The sequence below is a fragment of the Egretta garzetta genome, unplaced genomic scaffold, assembly GCF_000687185.1.
Source record: "Egretta garzetta isolate BGI_Z169 unplaced genomic scaffold, ASM68718v1 scaffold178, whole genome shotgun sequence".
In the NCBI taxonomy this organism is placed as follows: Eukaryota; Metazoa; Chordata; class Aves; order Pelecaniformes; family Ardeidae; genus Egretta; species Egretta garzetta.
The window spans coordinates 1754532-1767418 of record NW_009260506.1 but is presented as its reverse complement, the minus strand read 5'-3'; positions in this window follow the sequence as shown (position 1 = coordinate 1767418).

Here is a 12887-nt window from a genome sequence, read left to right as displayed (position 1 = left end):
GTGCTGGCTAAGAAGGGTGATATTTTTATTAAAAAGGCAGCAGAAGATGCTTCTGTGGGTAGGAGAGTTGGTGTGGATGCCCATCAGGAAAAGTGGTGCCATTGAGATGCCTCAGGTGATGCTTTTCTGGAAGGTGGAAAGCATTGGTTGTCTCTGTGTCCCATAGAATCATCTAGATTGGAAAAGCCCTTTAAGCTCATCAAGCCCAGCCATTCCCCTAACCCTGCCGTCCCACCACTAAACCTTGTCCCTAATTACCTCATCTCATCAAGTCCAACTGTCAACACAACACCATCATACCACTAAACCATGTCCTGAAGTGTCACATCTACATGTTCTTTGAACACCTCCAGGGATGGGGACTCAACCACCTCTCTGGGAGGCCTGTTCCAATGCTTGACCAGTCTTTCAATAAAGATTTTTTCCCTAATGTCCAATAAAAACCTCCCCTGGTGCAACTTGAGGCCATTTCCTCTCATCCCGTCACTTGTTTCTTGAGAGAAGAGACCAACACCCATCTCACTACAACCTCCTGTTAGGCAGTTGTAGGGAGCGATAAGGTGTCCCCTCAGCCTCATGCTCCTGCTGGCCACACTAGTCCTGATACAAGGCAGGATGCCGTTGGCCCTCTTGGCCACCTGGGCACACTGCTGGCTCATATTCAGCCGCCTGTCGACCAACAGCCCCAGGTCCTTTTCCACCAGGCAGCTTTCCAGCCACTCTGCCCCACGCCTGTAGCGATGCGTGGGGTTGTTGTGACCCCAGTGCAGGTCCTGGCACTTGGCCTTGTTGAACCTTACACAGTCGGCCTTGGCCCATGGATCCAGCCTGACCAGGTCCCTCTGCAGAGCCCTCCTCCCCTCCAGCAGATCAACACTCGCGCCCAAAGGTAGGACCCAGCTAGTGGCCTGCAGAACTGAAGCTCAGGAGTGCAGTTTCCTCTGGTTTTCCCTGTATCCCAGCAAATCATCTGCAGCTGCAGGCAGGCTCCTAAGACAGAAGTCATGCTTTGCCATAAAACTAGGCAGAAAATAAGTAAAAAATGGTTTCAATTTTTTTTCTCTGAGGTGTGGTAGTTCTACCCTCCAACATGCTCTCCAGGAAACCTCGGGAGGAAGGACAGGTCCCAAGTCTGAGCCTGGCACAGCCTCCTGGCAGGACCCTCGCCTGTGTCCACTGAGTCTGGTTCCCCTCTTCTTTGGCATGCAGCAGGCCTGTTGTGGGAAATATTGTAAATGTGGGGGAAATAACTCAAGTGACAGCTGGTCCACTTCAATCATAGCCTCCAAGCAACAGAACCACAAAAATAAACATTTTTTAGAAATGAAAAAAAATTCCTCTTGTCCTCTCTTGTTCTTTTATATCCCTGAGATGTAGGGGTTTGTGTCCACTTGTAAGACTGCCCAAAGAAAGGTTTTATGAAACCTCTTTACAGCTTTGTCTGGGGAGGCTTTTCAGGGATATTGGATTGGAGCTTGAGGAAGGCAGTTGCAGCTGAGGAGTCAAAGGCTTTGCCAACTGTTGGACATGATCACATGAGATGGGGGCTTGTGTGGGCTCTTCCTCCCACTGATTGTGTCCTGAGAGCTCAGCAGACATCACCTGACGGTCTTCTGTGATGGAAAGAGAATTGTAAAAGGGCACTTTATGGATGGGCTAAATAGTTGCTGCACATCTGCTCCTGCTCTGAGCCTTGACCCTTCCCAGCATGTTAAAGGGCATGGCTTTTGCAGTGCGATGCAGGATGCTTTGCTTCCTCCTGGAAAAATAAACTCACGGTGAGGCTGTGCCATGGTGGGGTTCCCTGTCCCCCCTTGCTGTTTTAGTTGCACTCAGGAGGCAGCACAAGCCCTGCAAAGCTGCAGCGCTGGTCCCGTTGTGCCATGGCATCTTCTTGCAGGGATTTAAAGCTGTGGGAAGAACAACAGGAGTCTTGGAAGTCGATTTAATCCAAGTTGGTTTTGCTGGTGAGTTTTTTTTCCAAACTGCAGTATCCCACAAGATGGTGCTGTGGGATAGGGGACACTGCCACTGAGACAGGACTACAGGGCCCTTGCTGTGGCTTTATGGCACTGAGTATAACAGAAAATTAATTTGTGGCTTCTGTAGAGGAACTGAGGATTTCTCAGTGTCTTTGCAAAGGCCTCTTCAGGGACCTCAGGTAGGGAGTGAGCAACATCGGCTGTAACTGGGAGAGGCCCCTCCACAGAGGGAAAGTAATCCCCAAATCCCATGAAACAATACATAAATGACAGCTCATGCTGAGCCCTTTTTCACTCAGAAATTAGTGCTGCTGATGTTATGCTCAAAATCTTTATGGTCAAAAAGGAAGCACACCTTATGTGTAAGTAAAGCCAAGAACATATTTCTAGCATGTACAATATCTTAAGAGTTTAACCATTATCAAACAAGATAGGTTGTTGCAGAAGGAGAAATAATGCAATTAAAACCATTATACATGCACTTAGTTTCTACCCTTTTTTGGGGGGTTATGCTCATCTCTGCCTTGCTCTCCTGGCTCCTAAAGTTGGTGGTTTCCTTCTGGCAGCAATGGGGGATGTTAAAGCAAGTTGTCAGTGTCTGAGTCCTTTGGTAAGAATATGGTGTTCTTGGTGGTGATTCCTGTTTGCTTGCTCTAGGATCCTCTTGGGGTCACTTCTTCATATTTGCTAACATGGCTTTATAATTTTGCCCTTTCTTCATCTGTCTCCAGCTCTGTATTTCGTCCAGGTTTGTCATAAGTGGTGCCCTCTTCATATATTAGATTCTGTTTCTGTGTTCTCTGTCATACCTAAAACCAACTTTGCCCAGCTCCAGGTCTGCATTTCTTTAACAGACCATTAGTGGGTTGTTTGTAACTGTGGGGTCCCTACTGCCAGCCTGTGCCCCAGCTCCTATCACCCCACACCTGCATGCCTCTCTGCTGCCTCCCTTGTCTCTGCTTCTTCAGTCCTGAGGTTTTGCAGGCTTGGTACAAAGCTTATGGCCTGCCACTGGTGATGGCGGTGCTGTATTAGAGGGTATGCGGTTACCCTGGCCGTGTAGGCACTGGAAACCAGGTGTGGGATTTCTGTCCCACAGCCCTTTTGGTGCCTTTCCCCTCCAGTTGTGATGTTTCGTATGTGGGAGGGCTGTTTGGGGTGGTTTTGATGCTGAGCTCCTGATCTCTGAGAGCCTTATTAGGGGAGAAATGTTTTTTCTGAGCATGTTCTCTCAAATGAAGAACATCAGTTCTTCATTAATAATGATACCTTTGATCAGTGTCATGGAAAATGTGGACAGTTCTTAGAAGATTTGGTATTTTACAAAGAAACTGAAAGACAGTGAATGAATGAACAAATATTTGCCACAGGGATCCTTCTTTCTTTTCAAGCAAACATCTCAGTTATTCCAATTGGAAAAAAGTTATTATTGAGATCACCTATACAGGCTGGGTCCAGCAGCAGCTGAGCCACTGCCAGGTTGCCTGGGTCCTTAAAACCTCATTTGAGGCAACTGCTGGGTTTTGTCCACATTCCACCATGGGGGTGGTGTGGGATTTGTCCCACCCGGGTGTAGATAGGTGATGAACGGAGGTGGGTGCTCTCACTCAGTGATACTTGTGTGTCCCTACCCCGGGAGAGCTATTGGGGGCTGCCAGAGGCAATGTGGTTTCACTGGGCTGGTGCAATTAGTTAATTCAGTTAGCTGAATTTGTCTTTTTCTGTTTGTTTTTATGTTGAGGAATAGGTCGGCCAGGTAACAAGCATAACACAAGTTGGAACCTATTCCTGTAACATGCCAAAAGCAAAATAATCCTGTTCCGGGGTTTTTCTTATGCTACCTGTTGATCCACAGGTTCCTTCAAGATTGTCCAAACAACGATTTTAAGCTCCACTTCTACAGCAGTAAGAAAGATGATCAGTTGTGTCTTTCACCAAAGTATTGCTTCCTCTTACTAAGTCATCTAGCCTGGTCACTCAGGTGTGATCTTCCCCCAGATCTTTCTTTGATGAACTGGTTTATGATATTATGCATGTCTGCTCTAAGACTACAGTCACTTGTTACTTGCTGTTGGTGGAGTGATGTGGTCATGCCGGGCTCTTGTTCTTGGCTTGGGATTACTTGGCAACAGCAAGGCCTGGGGCCAAGGCTGCAATGCGATATTGCCTGCTCTGTCTTTCTGTGACGACAACACCCACCTCTGACTCACATGTTCTTCTCCGCAGGCCTTAGCTGGGAATAACCTCTTCCGCAAAGAAATAGTCAGCTCCTGGCTTTGTGTTGATGAGTCATATCCCTGCCTGATCACTCCAGTCCTGTCTCTGTCTGTCCATATGAAAATCTCAGCCCATCTCTTCAATGTCCTCTGGAGATGCAACCATCAGCTCAATCTCCACGTGGCTATGAGAGATCTCGGTCTCTCCTACATGCTTCCCTCCATCTTCCTCCCTGATCTGCTGCCGATACTGTGATTATCATTCAGTTCAGCTCTCTGTTGCTGTCTTTGACTCAGATTTCCCTCTGGGTCCTGATGTTGAAGCTACTCCTAAATTTTGCAGACTTTCTGCCTAACGTTTCTATAATTTAACCCTTCTGACCCATCTGTGCAGGTAGGATGTCCACACCTGTTAGCTTATCTAGGGCTCGTGTTTCTTCTGGTGCTCCTGGGTATACACAGTGCAGGGAGGGGTATTAAAGACTTTCATAGCCACAGTGGGGCTGGAGCTTGACCAACTTATTGCAGGTTTGCTGGAGGTTTTCTTTGTGCATAGGCAGGTTTGTGGATACCCTTAAGCCAACCCCAATTACTTCTCTTACTGGGCTTCCAGAGTAACAGGAAACCTGGAAAAGTTCCATGAATCCTGCTTTCTTCCCCTCACCAAGACTTTTTTTCATCCAGATGAAAAAAAACCCCAAACTCCACAGTGAGATAAACCCAGACATGTCAGAAACGGGAATGTGACTTCATCTCTGCTACTGCCCTGTCCTTGTCTCAGCAAATGCAGTCCTGCCCCATTTCACTCAGTTAAAACATTTCTCTGGGAATCTTGTTTTTACCAATTTGCTGTGACCACGTCTCCTCTGCACCCTTGCTGCTCCCCTTCCCTGTCACAGCACCGACATGCCAGCAAAGCTGTTGTCTTCATTCTTCAAAGCTCTTCAAATGTATTCATTCCCTGATGCAAATATACCCTCTTGACAAGCATCTTGGTGGCTCCTGAGCAGTCTCCCACAGCTGGACAACCTGTCTGCAAAGTCTTGCTAGATTCCTCAAGATAGTCCTTTACTTTCTTCTTTTAACCTCTGTTTTGCACCTTTGAATCTTGACACCAGGTAGATGGCTGACATGGGATTTTTGCCCATGGGCCTGCTCAGTATAGTCTTCCTGATCCCTTATTGCTTCTCTGGTCTTACTGAAGGCAAAAGTAGATCGTAGGGGGGAAGGAGTGATGCACAGGAGGTCAGACTATAACTCCCTGCCCCTTGCTGCTCCCAGGCCAGGGCTCAGGGGTCTGCTCCCAGTTCCCTCTGCTATCCCATCAGCTTTGCATGTGATACATTCATCATTTAAGGAAGAGACTTCTTTGCTATGTACAGTGAGTGTCCAGAATGACTGAGTCATAGGCCAGTTTTTACAGACATCAGTGCAAATAATTGCTAATTGCATCCCAGAGAAAAGTGGCTGTCTCCTATTTTTCTGCATGAAAAAGTCTCAGATCAGTATGCAGAGAGAATTGGGGTGTGCTGGACAGGGGCAATGTTGGCCCAGATCTCTCTGGTGTGCTTTGTCTGTGCATTTAATAGGCTTTGTTTGTTAGTGCTGAGTCACAATGCCTTTGGTCACCACAAATGCAAAGCGGAACAGTGCAGACTATGGAAACTGGGTCAAATTACTAAGGAGGAATACAAAAGGCTAGTGTGTGAGCCTGGAAGGACAGAACCAAAAGGCCAAGGCACAAAATGCTGAGGGAACTGGGAAGGATCGAGGATAAGAAGAAGCTACTGCACAAGTATATTAGGTGCAAGAGGAAGATGGGGAAGTGTTGGTCTGGTCCTCAGTGAAGAGGGAAGGTTGTGGATGAGCAGTGCCCAGCACATTCGTGTTTCATGTTGAATTGCTTCAGCTTCAACTAAATTGTGCAACTGCTGCCAGGCAGCCAACACAGAAGAAAGCAAGAAAAAGTGTGTGGATTGTTGTTCTCAGATCAGCTAGGTGCTGTGAAAAATCACCATAGGGTATGTGGACAAAAGCCCGGAGCAAACTCAGGGCTATTCACCCCTGGTTTTGAGTCCTTATGAAGAATGGGTGGTGTCTCCTGGAAAAGACAAAAATAAATTCTTTCAAGTAGGGTTAAGGAAGCTCCATGTACAGACCAGCAGTTTAATTTTATCTGCCAGGAAAATACTGGAACAATAATGAAACTGTTAGCTCATAATGAGGAGGTCAGCAGCATCCCATGGGCTTTGTCTCGAGAAAATGCCTTTCAAAATATTTTGATTTTTCTCCTGTGACAGTATAATCCAGTTTTATGGTCAAAAGAAAAGCAGTGGATATCGTATAATTTGACATTAATAAAGCTTTTGATTTTTTCCAATTACATTTTCATAACCAAGGTAGAGAAACCTCATTAGAAGGAAATTTTCATTTGATGGTTGAAAAACTGGTTGGAAAGCCATGCTAGAAATTTGTTTCTTATCAAAACAGAAGACTTTGCAAAGTGAGGTTCTGCAAAGGTTTATCCTGGGTTTATTGTCAATTGGTATTTTCATTAATGATCTTGAGGATGAGATAGAGATTGTTCTTATTAAATTTGCAAACGAGGTCAAACAGAAGGCCTGCAGCTGCAAATATGTCAGAGAAAGATTAGGATTTAAAAGTATTTTGAGCAAAGAGGTGAGGGATAAAATGGTCTCCATGCCCACTATTCATGGGAGAAGTCATCATGGGTTTAGGTTTCATCTATTTAAACCATTGGGTGTAACTTCCCAACAGGAAGGGTAATCAAGCACTGGCATCTCTTGCCCCAGGGTAGTGAGAAAGCTTCAGCACAAGCATGATGCCAGAAAAGGAAATTAAGACATGGCTTGTGTAAAGGTGATCCTTCCCCAGTGTAGAGGGCTGGTCTGTCGAGGTCTCTTCCCTCTTTGTTTCTGGTCTGTAAGGCAGGAGAAGGTGGTTTAATTGCTGTCTGAGATCAGTACAAGCAGTCAGGAACTGGCCCTGTATATGGGTGCATGAAGGCAATAATGTGCGTGTTCCTCCTGCCACGGACTTTTCTTGTTTTAGAGAACATCTTCTACTCACTTACAGACCACCAGAGTGTTCAAAACACTGCTTTTTCAGTTTCCCCAAATTTCTTGTTGAGGGGGTGAATGTGGGAATTCATAATGTGTCTTATCAGCTACACAAGTTAATAATGTGGATCTTGTGTAATTTGGACCACTACCAAGGAATGAATCAATGATGCATAGATCTTCTAAGTTCACTAAGTTCTCAGAAGCAAAACTCCTCTAAAATTTATCTGTATCTGTAATAACATTGTCTTATAATTTACACTTGTGTTTCTATTTCTGGACTGATACAGCTCATAACATTTTTTTCATTCCCAGTTTTGAACTTGAAAAAGGCATCGAAATGCAAAAATGGAATTTGATGAACAAGGATTTTCATTTTGGATTCTATAGAGAGAGCAAAATTTGCTGTGCATGGAAACTCTTGCTGGTCTGCAGTGGTTAATTTGCCTTCGTCTTCAGGACGTGGGACATCAAATTGCATCAAAGTGTGTTCTTAAGTAGAGATGGATCAAGACCTGACATTGCCCAACTCTGGGTTCACTCGGCAGCTGGGTTACACTTCTGCAGTAGGAAGCACTTCTTCCTAGAGCCAAGCAAGACCCACGGGGCTTTCCCAAAACCTTGGGTTGAGTAGGTGTTTTGAACCTGGGTCTGACCTGGATCTTTTTTTTTGTAAGGAGAGAACTGCGTAAAGGCAATCTATAGGCAAGGAACATATTGTGCTACACTGTAATAAGATTTGAGTTTCATCAATATTCAGTACTAGTACATGCTGGGTGGTGTTAGGAACTGAGCAGATATTGCTAGCACCAGCTGTCGCTTTATGGCAGTTTTTCATGCTTAACAGTAGGAGACTAAACTATAGCATCATGCAAAATGGAAAGCTATCATGAGCTGCAAGCAGCACAGTAAAATTCGTGCAAATCCCCCTTTGCTCATTACTGGGTGTTTGTGATTGTACTGAGGGAATTGCAGCTTGGTGGTCTGGGGCTGGAAGGAACACAGTTGTTGCCCTGCAGTGTCAGAGTTTCTGTGAAACTTTGGGCAAGTCTCTAAGGCATAATTATTTTAAGATATTGAGGTCCACAGGAGCCTTTACTTTAAGATTGACTAATGCATTATAATGTCGTTTAAAACTCTGGTTGTTTGGCTTCTTGAAGATGAGCCATCTGACTAAAAACATCTGTCCATGTCTTACTCCCTCACACTATGGGAGGGTCTCTAGTTGTCTGGGCCTTTAGCTGGTGGCATGTGGTTCCCCATGGCCTCATCACAGTATCTAGCAGCTGGACCAAGGAAAAGTGTCCTCAGGGTAGGTGCAAGCAACCTGCCTAACCTTCCTTCCATGCCTCTGCATGCATTCATTTATTTTTGTTAATTCTCAATCTTCTCCTCTGCAAAATGACCTTGCAGGTCTTTTTGTCCTTTTTGCAGGTACTTTGAAAAAAGACCTTGCAGGTCTCCTTGACTTACAAGGCCCCCAAAAAACCTCAACAAAGTCTTCAGGGGTGAAAAGTGCTTAAGGCAGAGGCTTTACTTTCTTCTGCAGGGAAGCCCAGCCAAAGACCTTGTGGCTGGCACACACCAGCACACCGCAGCCAGCAGCAGAAAATGTAGGTCCAGTTCCACCAGGTTATTCCATAATTGTGTTGACAATTTCTTGAATGACCTTGGCTGAGCCATCCAGGTCTCAGTATCTTTTTATGTAAAGTAACAGTTCTAACTTTTCTATTCACTATCTGCCTTGAGGAGTCAAACTGAGTTGTCCAGCCTTGGGATTTTCTTTATTTCTTTCTGTGATTGATCTATTATATAGGGAAACTCAATGCTTGGTGGTAGTCAGTGCAATTTTAGAGCTACTGAGGATAAAGTGCTGGGACTGATGTCTGGAGAAGAGGTTTTTTGATACTTTAGAATCCTAGCACAACTGGTAATCCTCTTTCAGATTTGTATTTACAAAGCATATATGGTTACCTTATGAAATGGTCCTTTGTCTAAGAGTAGATGATGCTTTAAGGTTAGAACCTGCTTTGGTTATAAGTCTGTAGTCTGTGGTCAGAAATCTCATTCTTAAATGATGAAGACATGTTCCCCCAAACACTGTATTATTGTTTATGGCAGCTTCTTGCCATAATGTAGAATTGCAGTTTATGGTAACATTTTTTGAGAGAGCAGGTCTCCATGTTGAATGCCTTTAGGCTATTTGAACTGAGGCATCACATTACAATTAAATCAGAGCTCAAAAATTGTTAAAGGCTCTTTAAGGTTATTATTACTACTTTTTGTAAATCAAGATATAAGCATGTACTTCTAGTATTTTTTGTTGATTTTCCTCTACCAAAAGACTAACTTGAAAATCATTGGATTTTATTTCTGATTTGCAAGGGTGAGGGAGGTGGCATCAAGCAGCAATTTACATACTCTCTGGTCAAATGACAAGATGGTACATCTGCAGCAAGGGGAACATACTGGGTTATGTGCCATTTGCCAGGGGAGGAAGCAATTTCCCATGGTGACTAAAGGCCTCCATTCCCCTACCAAGGTCAGCAGAAGCATTCACTGCCTTTGGCTACATCATAATTGCATTAATAAAGACTGCGGCTCCCAGGGGCAAAGGCTGCAATTAGAAGCAGTATTGGAGGTTTCAATGCTGTCTCTGCAGTGTTCTCCTGCAAGCAGATAGGCTCTGTCTGAATTTATTGATACCATTCCCTGCCTCTGAATAAGCAACTCCCACTGTGCTTTTTCCAGGTGGCAAATCTCTCTGCAGTTGGAAATAGGTGCTGGGTGTGCTAATGTGGCAGTTGGATCTGCTCCCTACAGTCCTCAGCTGAGGGGGGATGGCAGGATCTACCCCAGTCCAGCAAAGAAAACCAAACGATTTGGAGGATCAGCTGGTTCGTATCAGGAAGGGGGTGATCATGATCACTGTGTTTTGGTTGGTTGACTATGTGGGGTGTCTTGGTGTAACTTCTGACTGCTCTGCCTACCTTAGCTGCTGCCTCATGTTTCAGATTGGCCAGGAATGACAATATCTGCAAGGGACCTCTCTGCCTCCACAGCACCCACTGAGGTGTAAATCACTTGGCAAACCTTAGCTGGGCTGACTGCAAATGGCTCTTCATTTTACTGCAGAATTGTTGAACACAATGTTTGAAGGCCCACATTCCACAATATTGACTGAGATCTTATAAACGTGCGTCTGTTTATATGCACACACATATAGCTACATATACACATATGGAGAAAGAAAGGCACAAGCCCAAATGAGCACCCACGCTGGGACCGTCAGTGACCTGACAGCCGCTCTACCAAGGCTCCTGCCATCCATCTAGCAGGCAAGCTCTCCAGGGGAGCTTCTGCCTGGCAGAGCGAGGCGGAGCTGCTGCTGAGCTTTTCTTTTCTGAAAAGTCACTGCTATGTGCTACTGCCTACTTAGTAGCTTACTGATTTTCTCCAAAAGGTAAAGGTACTGGGAAGATCTTAAACAGCTTCATGGCCTCCTCATTGCACTTTGTGGAGCTGTTGCTCTTCAACATTTCAACTTAAGTAAAACTCCTTTTTGACTGAAGCAACATGCAGGAGCACCAATGGGCTCATATGTTCATTAGCAGTCTCCTTGTAGCCTCCAATGAAGAGGAGCACAGGATGGACACGCAGGAGACTTAGACTTGACCCATAGCTGGAGTAAACCAGCCAGGTGCTCTGTTGGCTTCCGTGGAACAGAAGATGGAAAAGCTTCTATCCAATAACAAGAATATATATTTTCATCTTCAAGAGCACCAAGCACTTTGGTTAGCCTGTAATGCTGTTTCTTTCTACGTCATACTCCAGAAAGCAAGGAAAATGCTACTGCTTCCTTCCCCCTCCACATCACCACCCACCAACCTGCTGCAGCACACCATTTCTCTCTCCCTGCTCCTCTTGCCAGTCTGAGGAACTTTACATGAAAAAAAAAAATCATAAAACACCATCTGGTTCCCACAAACATGATCAGATCTTGGGCCATTTCCTCAGCATATGCTGGCATGGTTCCATCCTCCACAGCAGATTGACTCGTCTTGCTCTAGCTTCAGGTTTGGTCCCATATGGTCAGTGCCCAAATTATTTATATTATTGATACTACTGTTGTGCCTCAGGTCCAGGACCTTTTTTTGTGCTAGCTACTGGGCAGAATCAAACAAAACCAGTCCCTGCACTGGGGACTAATATGTATTAGTACCAGTTATGCTCAATAACTGGCTGTATTTTTTAGGTAATATCCTGGGAGCTTCATATACTTTCTGTAGTCAACCACGGTGGCTCATAGCTCTTCTTCTGCAATATTAGACCACTTTCTTCAAGTCCCAGGTGAAGTCATGTGCTTATATGAAAATCACTGCTTTCAGAAAAGGAAATTGAGGTTTATATCACCATAATTTTTGTTATGAAGACTTAACCTTCTAAAGACTCAAACCCCGGTGGGTCCAACCAACTGAATGGATTTCTTATGAGCTCAAGACTAAGAAGATGTTGACTTTGTCAACTTCAGGCTGAGATGAGAATTGGTAATAAATAATCACAATTCTATTCCAAGAAGGTCTGGTAATTCATAAATGAGTTATTCACACTTTTTTTAAACTATCTGTTTTCTTATTTACCCAGTAATTGAAAAAAAGAATTAAGTGATGTGCATCAAATGAAATATCTGGAGCTTTCTTCCCTGCAATAGCCAATGAATAAGCAATTGGAAATGATTTCTCACTGACCCGCTTGGGCACTCAGGCTGTGGCGTGTCTGTTCTTTCAAGATGTCAGCAATAAAGTCATCTGGACCAGTTGAAAGAAATGTGAAAGAGTTTCTACCTTTTTGATGGAAGCCTGGGACCTTCTGGTGGCTACTGCCACAACTCATGGTTGCCTCTCATAGGCCAATATAACTAGTAACCATGTTAGAAAAAGATTGATGTTTTCACTGTGCAGCTACTTCTGAAGAATCTTGCTGACCATATCCAGAACTCACAACCAGAGTTGCCTTCTACATTCGAAAGCTGGAAGATATTAATGGGTAGTACTCACAATAATGAAGAAGCCAAAGATCATTGTTTAATATCTTTATCAATGATCTGGATGAGGGGATTGAGTGCACTCTCAGTCAGTTTGCAGATGACACCAAATTGGGCAGGAGTGTTGATCTGCTGGAGGGGAGGAGGGCTCTGCAGAGAGACCTGGACAGGCTGGATCCATGGGCCAAGGCCAACTGTGTAAGGTTCAACAAGGCCAAGGCTGGGTCCTGCACTGGGGTCACAATAACCCCACGCAACATTACAGGTGTGGGGAACAGTGGCTGGAAAGCTGCCCAGCAAAAAAGGAGCTGGGGCTGTTGGTCGACAGGCAGCTGAATATGAGCCAGCAGTGTGCCCAGGTGGCCAAGAGGGCTAACGGCATCCTGGCTTGTATCAGGACTGGTGTGGCCAGCAGGGGTTCTGGGTGTTGGGCCCCTCACTCCCAGAAGGACCTGGAGGGGCTGGAGTGTGTCCAGGGAAGGGCAACAGAGCTGGGGAGGGGTCTGGAGTCCAAGGCTGCTGGGGAGCAGCTGGGGGAGCTGGGGGGGTTCAACCTGGAGAAGAG